We start from the raw sequence: 11,434 nt of genomic DNA on the forward strand, positions 1-11,434 counted from the left end.
AATCTCCAAGAAGCCAAGATTTCTTTCTGTCAGATGACATCTTTGAGCACTGTTCATATTGACATTCTTGTGTGAATTCTTAAATCTGTGATCGATGCAAGTGGCTTGGCATGATCAGGTTAGAAGGACGCGATCCTTCAGAGAGACTCTACTTGCACGATTGAAAGAAAAGGAAAGGGGAGAAAGAGATTGAATGTTGGCAATGCTCCTATTTTTCTCTCTCCAAGGGCCAATGTCGGGGCTGCTCATGCTAGAATACAGCCCCTTCAGGTTAGGAAGAGGTCTACAGAAGAAGGCTTAAAGAGATTTTGCCTAGAATGAGAGATTTGGGAACTCCAAGACAGGTGGATGTAGGCTGGCTATGGCTACCAAGCAGTGCAAGATGAAAATGAAGTTGAAAATGAAGTCATGGGCTGACAGTGAGATGGACTGAGGTTGAGAGGAACCAAGAGAGGATGGAGAGGCAGTGCCATGCCCAATTGGGCTCTAATACCATGTGGAAATTTGCAAGATCTAGGACATGGCAAGGAACTATGGTGGACAGAAGATGAAGACCAAACTCATGATGACATAGACAAGTAGAGACAAACCGTTACACAATAAATTAGGTTCCAAGATGGTAGCTTGGAATCATAAACACAATCTTGTGTAGGACTAACAAAGACGAGATACTTAACTAAAAGTACAAAGCATAATGACATTGTATTCATTCCTAATGAAAAGTGGTAGTCAAGTACAATGGTTTATAGTTGTTGGATGGTAGTAGTTTTCCCTTTTTGTGCATATAGGATTCAGTCTGCCTGCATGTCCTAAGCCTAGAACTGCCTCATATAAAGAGGCTACAATAGGTGTGATTGCTCAACATGGACTACATCCCCTCGAGAATTCCCACTCCTAGTAGAGACCTCCACCCCTTTGTGAGAGGTTGTGAATCAAAGCTCCATGTAACCATCGCATATACATAAATTGTAGCATTTCCTAGCGAGCCATGTCTCCATGGATACATGGTGCAACATACAAAAACGATTCACTTTCTTCTCCATTGCATCATCCATTCTTTTTTCTAACCCATTTCCAACCACCACATCTCTAGTCAATCTATCATTGTTCTTCAGCGTGACCATACCATACTGTTGTTTGAATCCACCGTAGCCACTGTGAAATATGCACTAATGCCTCCGACACCAGCCAACCTTTAGCCATGCTATCTTCTAGCCGATGTCATTGTCACACAAAGCCTTTCAGGGTTTTCATGAAGTGCTCCAAGAAGAAGGTCCATCGTGTATGAATAGGTCTCACAATATCCACTTCATCTACAAGATGCACCATGAGGTGGGTTTGTATTGTGAGTATGCTAGTGTAGGCAGGTACTTCTCAAAGACATAGACCGTCTCCACCACTTCCTGCCTTGCAGATTCAATAGAGGATGTCTTGATCTCCTTCTGTGAGATCCATTGCACTAAATTTGATAACATGTAAATTGCCCCATGTTTTTTTAGAGTGAGGTATCCTATGATCGCAATCAGTAGTACAAACTGTCATAAATGAAGAATCATTACGAACACCAACTAGACTCCAAATAGCAAAATACGCAGGCCACTTATAATCGAGGCAAGTACAAACATGGCATATCTTATGCCAATCATGGGATTTTAACCCTAATAGTTGGTCTTCTTTAGAAAAAGCGGATCTGAGAGAACACATCATACATGTCGGGATGCAAATAGACGTGATAATTTTCTTCACAATGCATTCTTCTTTAGTGGACAGAATCCAAGGAGTGTGAGGTAGTTGCAAGTGACCATCAGCACTCGACATTGACCAAAGCACCCCCATCTAGCCTACCTCCTTCAAATCCATTCATGCCCCTATAGTGTCTCTCTTTCATGTGATGTGGTCCCATAGTAAGTTTCCCACATTCTTGAAAATATGCATGGGATCCAAAAAGTGGTTGATCTGTAAGTGGGTCCAATATGGAAACTCGTAGAAAATTGAGAACCGTCGCATTCTGTTTGGATGTGACTCCATGTGGACCATTTTCAACTCATACCAGCTTTGGATGTTCATTCATGCTAGAGGTTGTCCAAGAAAACCTTCCCTCAGTTCATGACCCTCTGGCAAGAAAGCAGCATGCCCTTGATATACTATCTTCTTCATGGTTCATGACCTTCCGGATTCTAACTATGGCCTACACAATGGACATGCATGATAACCTGAGGTAACCAGACCACCTATTTAGTGAACACAAACTTGAACGAGCTATGATAGATATCACCCAACGAGAAGAGAAGCCTACTTACCTAAGCACTCCCCAAATCCCAAAAAGTCATGCATGGTCCACATGAGAATGGCTTGTATATTGGCAAACCGTCCACCACCGTGCTTACTCATATCTTCCATGGCAACCCCCTCCTCCCACAAAATCTTAAGATCATCGACTAATGGACAGAGATAGACGTCCATATTCTTGACTTTATAGCGGTCATAGGAACGAGCAAGCTAAGGATCAGGTGTCCTTTCTTTGTTGTAGAGGCGAGCTCACACTCAACCACCAAGACGCACAGACTGCTTATTGTTCAAGCATTCCAAGCTAAGCACTAATGGCTACCTCTCACATAATCGACGAGCTATCTATCTCTACGAGTGTAGTGAGCTTGCCTCCATGCTCGATCAAGTTGCCTCCTCTTCCGAGCACTCCGATAGCTCCACAAACCAAGTGCAAGCTTCAAGCAAGCTCAATCCTCAAGCTCCATGCTCCAAGCTCCATTGACGCGAGCAAGACAAGAGAAGAGAAGAAAAGAGAAGTAGAGAGGAGAAGATGGAGAGCTTCTCCACCATGGTCATTCACCCTCACACACTCACTCCCTCACACTCTCACACTTCCTCTCTCAAGAATAAGCTCAAGCAAGAAAGAAGAAGAAGAAGAAAAAGAAGAAGAAGAAGAGGAGAGCTACTTTTGGCCACACACAAGAATGAGGTTCTCATTCACTTTTAAACTTTATATACAAAACCCTAAATCCCTTTTAGGCAGTCATCCCCTTATCCCCCTTTTTACAAATTGCACAGGTGAGAGCCCGGAGCTCTTAAAATAAATCATGGTGTACCTTGTGCTCTTTTACAAAAGTATTGAATTGCGCTTTTTCTTGTGTGTCTTTCTCCTTGATTTAGGACTTTTCTACACTTCTTGTGTTTCCAAATTCTTCTTGGCGCGCCTTCATCTTCCATTTCACTTTTTCCTTGGCCTTGTCTTCTGCTTTATATTTTCCAAATTTTCCACCTTGTTCGTTTGAGGGTTAACATTACCCCCTCCTAAACGAGTGCCAATCCCATGGCACTTGCCATTATAGTACGTAGCAAGCTTGGCATGCACCAAAGACATGGGTGGAAGGGACTACTATGGTTTGCCTTGGAGGAGTTTTGGTGGTGGTGTGGATGAAGGTTGTTGGTTGGGACCACATTGTTGGCATGGTTGGTTGGTAATAGGGTTGTTGGAGTTGGTGATAGGGTTGTTCTTTGTTGGGAATCGCACGCATGGCTGGCACAAGCGTTGGTTTTTGGGAATTTTGCATGTGACGATTCTTTGGTGGGCTTGCATGATGATAAAGGACAAGAGTTCAAAGTTAAGTGTTGATGAAGAGTTGACTGTACTTTTTTTGGATTCTTCAATAATTGCAATTGAAAACCTCTCACATGGTCTCTCCCTAGGGGATAGTGCTAGTCTTCTTATCATGCATAAGACGTAGTTTGATGAGTTTGGGAGACATGTCAAACTCTAAGCAAGCTGAGAGTATTGTCCTGCACTTGAGGACCCAAATTGTGTATAGATATTATGTTAGTGCACATGCCTACTTAGATAGTACGTAGTTAGAAGACTGTTGGTCAGGTGGCGATGAGTGAGAGACAGGATATCCCAAGCTGTAGGCTAGGTGTTGGGTCTAAGGGGAAAGTAAAGTGAGGTATGGTACATCCTGGAACGAAATAATTGGTACCTTGGGAGGACTATGTGCGAAGTGTTATATATGTTTAGTGACACATCGAGGGGCCAATCCCCAAGATGTAGGAGAGTTGCAGTGAGGTAGCGGTAGTCAGTCGTGGGAGGACCTCCTATGTTTGTACTTCATGCTATTTGTCAATGTGTTGGGACTCCCTCTGAGGAGTGTTAATTGGGTTAGAATTGGACTGGAGACGTGATACAAATGCAAGATGTTTAGGAAAATGATGTATGTGTCATCGACGCTCCTGGTCTGCGAGGCCGTGGAGTTGTTGAGCGCATGATAGAGGTCTGGCTAGTGCATGAGCCAGTGCCGGCCCGTTTTAGGTCCCATCCATGGTGCGTCTGCCAGGAGCTGCCGATAAGTGGCGGTTCTCCAAATCTTGGTCTCATAAGGGACCTATTAGTTTTATTCTATTGGTCGATAGCCGCCTTGAAGCGGTGGATATCAAGTTAGTCTGATAAAAACCTTGGTCATTAGTATGACGGTAAATCCAAGAAATCCTCAACACCCAAAGGATACTTTGGTTATCTTGAACAGTCTAGTGGGATCTTTGACACGTCGGGTGATTGACTATTTTACCCTTTGCCCTGAAAGTGATACCATGCTTGAGTTTGGGTCACTATGGGAAAATACCCATGGAGCTACCTCTAAGATTAACAGCCCATGGAGATTAGAGAAAAGGGAAAGTGAAAATAGTGCTAAGATGACAGAGTCATCTATGATCATTCATGATGATAATGTCATAGAAAATATTGTGACAATGATGGTTAATATGCACATAGGAGGACATGATGATTATGATCTAAAGATACATCCGATGCTAGTGCCCAATGTAGTTGGGTACCGTAGTGTGATTGCCAAGATCCATAAAGCATTGGATAATGTCCATGTGTGTGGAAAACCCTTGTTAGTAAGGAAGATTTCATTAGGACCTATCCTAAGTTCTAGCAAAGTGGTGGCAGATGAGAATAGGCTTACTAGAACACCACTAGCAAATGATGGGATAGATTCCCTATTGCATAGTGTTGGACTCCCTAAACCACTTTGTGAGTTGGTGGAAAGGGAAGTTCATGGAATTAGTGACTCTTCCACACCAGTAAAGGTGGAAATGGAATAGATTAAAGACCCTAACACACTGGTATTAGGTCAAGAGGAATACGAAGATTTTGATGACCCAGTCTTGATCCCAAAGGAGAGGACTAAATGCCCTCCTCTTTATAGGGATCTCCCAGTGTTTTATGGGTTGCCAAATGAGGATCCGATGATTCATTTAAGAGAATATGACCTAACTTGCATTGCAAGTGGGTTCAACGATATACATCGGATGCTCATATTCCCAAGTACCCTAAAGGGAGAGGCAAGGAAATGGTACTCGAGCCTCCCAAGAGGGCCGATCAAATCATTTGAGGAGTTTTGTGATAGATTTCTAGATGAGTATGAAAAGCAGCTCCCTATGATTCAGGTCTTAGGCCAGCTTATGCAGTTTAGACAGGAGTCTTATCCTTCTGTTAAAGAGTATGCTAGAGCCTTTGATAGTACTCTTAGGCTTTGGCCAAGAAGAGCCACTGCACTACCAGATGATGTGCTATGTGAGCTCTTTCTGAATGGTTTAGAGATTAATACGCAAATCCAAGTGGAACTGCGGAATCCTAAGTCGTTAAGGGAAGCAAAAATGTATGCCATTGATTACGAGGGTCATATTCAGAGATGTTGGGCAAACTTTTGGAGTTTCCCTGCTTAGTACAAGTGCATCCTAGCTTCCGATCATTTCTGCAAGGAGACAACTCACTTGTTGATACCAAGGCAGCCTATGAGGGGAACCTTGGTGGCCAAAATCTCAAAGCAGAAAAGGGCAAGTCTATGAGTAGTAATGACATGCCTCTCAGTGAACAGGTGCCAAGCCATGTAAGTCCCATTAGGGCTTGCAATACTTCCACGAGAAGTGGTTGTGATGGCAACATGGATAGAACCAATGGGCCTGTGAGTGTTGATCGGCATTCTGTGTGTGGTTCTAATTTTGTTGCTAGTAAGGCTCTTGAGTGACCTTTGGTGTTGGAGTCATGCTTCCGGGTGGATGTTGTTCCCTTCAGTGAAAGCATGGTTCTTATGGGGAAAAATTTCCAGTATGGACGTAAACAAGTAAAGATATCTTTTGTAAAGAGGATGCAAAATGCTAAAAGTCCACCTGTGCTTCACAAAGGTCATAAGGATGTGAGGCCCTTTGGCCATAGAGATAAGTTTGCATTGAGTTCGTTAGACCAGTGCAGCAAATTGAGGGAGTGCAAGAATATTAAGGGAAATGTGAGATGGGCTTGGAGACCCAAAATCTCCAAAAGTATGGCAGGAGTGTCAGATGCAAGGCCAAGGATCCCATCTGGATATATTTTGTCAAACCCCCCAGAGGATAAGACTGGATATACATCTGACAATATACATTGCCTTGGGATACACCCATGTGATGTGCCTAGGCTTGAAGCTCTACCTAGTTTGGGTCGCAGCACTGATTTATGTGAAAACCCAAATAGGGGCGGTTCGAATGAGTATAAAGCTATGATTATTCCTGCCAAAGGAGCCACTCAGCCGCTTGAACGACCAGTTTATTTGCATGACAATAAATGTGGGACATGCGAGCCCACTAAGGCCGTTCATTCAGCTCATAGTGCCCAAGAAGGGATCGGCCTTATTGATGAGTTATTTGTGGAAAGGCTTGGACTTGTAGCTCTACAGGAAGAAAACCCTAAGATTAAAAAAAAAAAATACACAAGATCAAGCTTTTACCTAACTTGCATGAGTAGCATGGGGTTAGTCGACCTATGATATGCTATCCTTGGCACCCCAGGTAGGCTGATAGGGAGTGATGTATATGCCAAGGATATCAGTATTACGTGGATTAAAATGACCTATCTAGTTTTAACCTAGGAAGGCTAGCTGCTTTGGATATTACATCCAGATTTTGTTAGGCCAAGAGGGCCATTTGTCTGTTTAGTACGGGTGCGGTTAATGGTTTCTTGTTGTAGTTCTGTGCTAGACAGGTTTGAAGAAGAGCTTGGAAGGAGCCTTTTGTTGTGCGGAAGCTTCTCGTGGCCCTATCCAGGTGATATCTCTCCTTTATGAGTACCATATTTTTCTGCTATATGTGTCTGTGTACTTTTTGGGGGAACTTTCTTTTCTTGTTGGGGACCGGCGTCCAAGGCATGAAGTCCCAGGTTTAGGTTAAGTATGTCTGAAGGGAGGTCTGAGTAGTCGTTGCCTCCTGTAAAGACATTGTCAAGCATTGAAAGACCTGTTTTAGACGGCAGCTCTAGTGACCCTGTTCTGCTAGCCTGCTAGGCAGCCGTTCTAGGAGTTCTTGGTAGTTGTGAGGCAGTTAGAGAAGCCTACCAGAAGAAAATAATGATGATAGAAGGAAGAAATTCTGAATATCTTAAAGATAATAAATATATTCAAAGGTGTGTAAAAAGGGGTTCTAACCCCTATCAAAGAAAAGAAAACAACGGAAAATTTATGAGCAGATGATCATTGCCTTGCAAAGGCCTGGTAGGTTCTTGGGGATGAGTCAGTGATGCCTTGTCTTCCTAGGGGTGGCATCTTGCTGGAAATAAAGAAGAAATTAAGGAAGGTTGGAGCGAAAATAAAAGTGAGTGTCAGAAAAGGATTAAGTGTCGCCTTGCGAGGGCTTGGTAGGTTCTTGGGTACCCTGAGGCCCTGATGCCCTGTTCTCCTTGGGTCACTACGCTCAGCTCCCTCCTTTTTACATGCCCGAGTATGTCAATAAAATAAAAACCCTAAAAGAAGAAATGTGCTAAAAGAAAATACTTCTTGATCAGGCTATAGGAGTCCTCGCCTAGTAGGAGCTCCTGGTTGTGTTGTCCTTAGTTAGGTAGGTAGTTTAGACCACCACTTAAGGCAACCTCTTTGATAGTTCTTTTTAGTTTGGCCGTGTTGGAGCAGTTGGTTAGTGACTAGCTTCGGACATTTTTCAGATTATGCTAGGCCTACTCCTTGTGGATGTCATGCCTTGGTTCTATCAGGGGGTAGGGTAAGCATTGTGCTGTGTTTTAATATGTGTCTATTTTGTATCAGCTTGATGCTTCCTTTGGTTGTTTTGTACAGATCTATTGTGGGATTCGACGGGCTGAGTCGCCCTATTCCGTGGTCACCAATGAGAGTGGAATTTTGATGCCGAGAAGTGCTTAAAAATAGCTAAAAATTACGAATATCAAGGGAAACATATTCAACGTCGAAGGCGACGGCTCGATCTAGGACGATTTTAAGCGTCAAAGTGCTCTAAGGATGCCCGTGCGATACTCCAGGAATTTTAGTAATTTTTCTGTGTGCATGTGCAAGTGAAAAAAGTTGCCGGTCAGTTTGTGGTATCGAGACGGTTGCGCAGGATTTTTCCGAGCTCGAATCGGTTGCCGGACGCCCTAGAGGCCGGAAAGCGGTCAAAAAATGAAAGGGTGGCCACTTGAGGTTTGAAGGGGTGCCCTTCAAAGGGTGCACCCCCCCAAAAAAAAAAATGAAGAGGAGGAGGGCGGTGTGCAGCAGCGCGCACAGAAAAAACGCCCCCCCCCCATGGATGGATTTTCTGGCTGCACAAGTAAGCCATAATAATGATGGGCCAAGGTTGATCCACTCCTTCTCCGCTCCGTATCGCCTTCTCTCGCGCGCAAAATGGTGGACTGTAGAGAGAGAGAGAGAGAGAAAATCAGTCTTTCTCTCTCCTCCCTCTCTTTTCTCTAAGGGCAGATTCATGCGGTGAAGAAGAAGAAGAAGAATGGATGACGGATGCTTGTCCAATGAAGATGGGATTGCTCGGTGGTGCAAGACGAATGAAGATTACTGATTCTGGACTGTCATGAGTATTAATGACTGCTGGAAATCAGTCCGAAGACATGGCAAATAAAAACCTACAACCCGCAAAGAACGGTAATTTTATTTTTACAAAGGAAATTGATGTTTTATGCAATTTGCTTCATGAATACTTGTTCCCATGGGATGATTATGCATCATAATGTTGTTTGCTATTAGTTTGATCAGTTTATGCTCAGAAAATCAGAAAATCATAAGTGTTGTGACTGAAATTAATGGTGTAAAACCCGTAAAACACGTGAAATATGGGAAAATTGGGTGTTTTTGATATATAAATGGAAAATATAATAAGACACACCAACTAAATTTATATTTTGCTGCAAATGAACTAAGGGCCATAGCCCATAACCTGTTTTGAGTCTTCAGTAATTAAAAAGGCAAAAAAATGGGAAAAATACAAAGAAAATAGGGGAAAACCACTGAAAAATAGGGGAAAAATGGATTTTGAGTGCCGAAAATTAAGGAAAAATAAGAACCATGTTTGTGAATGTTTGTGGGGTCGTAAGCATGAGGATTTTCCTTAGTTCAGTACCACATTTTTGTTCCAGTGTGGTTTTCTTTGCGTTTATACACAAAAAATGTGGAAAATGAACCCCAAACCGATCAATAATGCACAACCTAAACGGGTGAGGGGGTAGAGTGTATAAAAGGTGTTTAAATGCTGAATGAAATGATGAAAAGCTTGCTGATTTTTATGCATACCATTTAGGTTGGTCGTTAATTAAAAATTAAGAACCTAGTAGCACGAGGGTTTCTTGGTGCTAGGTTCATGCAACGCCACATACGAGCGATGGTCAAAATCATTGAAAGGAATGTTTTCCACATGTGCACAAATGCTGATTTTCTTACTTTTTTGAGCACGTGGGCATTCACAACTTGCATAAATCATAAAGAAACTTAAAGGTATCAGGAACTCCTGGATGCATGGCAATTGCTTTCTAGAGGAACAGGACCCGCGATGAGTAAGAGACAGGATATCCCAAGCTGTAGGCTAGGCGTTGGGTCTAAGGAGAAAGTAAAGTGAGGTATGGTACATCCTGGAACGAAATAATTGGTACCTTGGGAGGACTATGTGCGAAGTGCTATATATGTTTAGCGACGCATCGAGGGGCCAATCCCCAAGATGTAGGAGAGTCGCAGTGAGGTAGCGGCAGTCAGCCGTGGGAGGACCTCCTATGTTTGTACTTCGTGCTATTTGGCAATGTGTTGGGACTCCCTCTGAGGAGTGTTAATTGGGTTAGAGTTGGACTACGAGACGTGATACAAACGCAAGATGTTTAGGAAAATGATGTATGTGTCATCGACGCTCCTGGTCCGCGAGGCCGTGGGGTTGTTGAGCGCATGATAGAGGTTCGGCTAGTGCATGAGCCAGTGCCGGCACATTTTAGGTCCCATCACTATGGCTAAGCAGTTATTGTAGAGTGGACAAAGGCAAGTAAAGACATCTCGTGTAGAGAAGATGCGGCATGCCAAAGGTCCACCTGTACTAAATAGAAGCCATAAGGTTGTGAGGCCATCTGGTACTAGTGATAAATCCACAGTGAGTCCATTGGACCGATGTGGGCAGATGAGGCAGTCTAAGAATATGAAAAGGAATATGAGATGGGTTTGGAGGCCCAAAACCCCTAAAAATACTGTTGGTGTGTCAGATGAAGGGCCAAGAATTGCATGTGGACATGCTTTGATGAATTCCCAAGAGGATGCGACTAAAGGCCATAATGCAATGTCTAACAATAGGGACCGCCGCCCTAAGATGCATCTATGTGATGGGTTTAGGCTTGAAGCTTTGTCTAGTTTGGATCGTATCATTGACATATGTAATGGTCCAATTAGACAAGAGTTGAATGATCATAAATCCATGATTGTCCTTGTAGGAGGAGTTACTGGAAAGTTGGGACAAGCGATTCGTTTGAATTACGACCAAGGGGATGAGATATATCAACCTAATGATGACATTCATTCAGCTCATAGTACCCAAGAAGAGATGGCCATTATTACTAAGATATTAGTAGAAAGGCTTGGGCTAGTGGATCTACAAAGAGCGTAGATCAAGCTTTTAGTTGACTCGCATGAGTAGCATGAGGCTAGTCCTCCTATATTATGCTATCCTTCATATCCTGATTAGTTTGATAGGATGTGTTGTATATGCCAAGGAGATCATGTATTGCATGGATTAGAATGAACTATCCATTTTAGGCCAAGAGGGCTAGTTAGTTTGCAGTAAAATGTACTATTTCTTTAGGTCAAGAGGGCCATTCGTATGTTTCATGCAGGTACAGTTAATGGTTTCTTGTTGTAGTGATTGCATCATACAGGTTACCGAAGTCGCTGGAGGGAGCCTTTGCTACAAAGGAGCTTCTTGTGGCCATTCCAGGTGGTTTCATCCCTTTTTCGAGTCTTTTCCCTTAAGCAATTAATGATATATGTGTGTATAAGGGTTACTTTCTTTTGTTTGGTGGGGACCGGCAATCAAGGTATGAAGTCCTAGGATTAGGCTCTGTATGCCTGGGGGAGGTCTGAGTAGTCATTGCCTAGCATTGTCAGGCATTGTAAGACCTGTTTTAGAT

Source organism: Lygodium microphyllum, chromosome 14 (assembly GCF_053477565.2).
Source record: "Lygodium microphyllum isolate KBCC chromosome 14, Lygodium_microphyllum_v1.1.10, whole genome shotgun sequence".
In the NCBI taxonomy this organism is placed as follows: Eukaryota; Viridiplantae; Streptophyta; class Polypodiopsida; order Schizaeales; family Lygodiaceae; genus Lygodium; species Lygodium microphyllum.